At 52.2% G+C, this 318-nt stretch overlaps 1 protein-coding gene across 1 annotated transcript in view; it reads right to left on the reverse strand.

The window, feature by feature from the left end:
• PAFAH1B1 (platelet-activating factor acetylhydrolase 1b, regulatory subunit 1 (45kDa)) overlaps window positions 1-318 on the reverse strand; it is a 15411-nt gene that overhangs the window by 1515 nt on the left and 13578 nt on the right. The window lies entirely within an intron of this gene.

Raw genomic sequence — 318 nt, forward strand, 5'->3', positions numbered from 1 at the left:
GCCCGTCTGCCCTGACGGTTTCACCCTCCTCGACTCACCACTTCCTTTGCCCCTTTCTGATCAGCGGACTCCAACAGTTTAAGAGAAGCCAGAAACCCTGCATTTTGATTAGGAAACCTTGGCAGCCAACTCCAGGCTCCCTGCTAACCTAACTCCAAGTGTTATGGAAGCAGCTATGAACTACCACAGGAATACAGGGGAAAAAACCAACCCCAAGGGAGAAGATTGGAGAGCAAAGCTTGCTTTGTGGGACAGGGAGGGGTTTGTTTGGCTTGGTTTTGCCAGGGCAGGGGAAACCCACCTCTACCCAGATCTGGT

This window comes from Eurypyga helias, unplaced genomic scaffold (assembly GCF_000690775.1).
Source record: "Eurypyga helias isolate BGI_N326 unplaced genomic scaffold, ASM69077v1 scaffold9257, whole genome shotgun sequence".
Lineage (NCBI taxonomy): Eukaryota > Metazoa > Chordata > Aves > Eurypygiformes > Eurypygidae > Eurypyga > Eurypyga helias.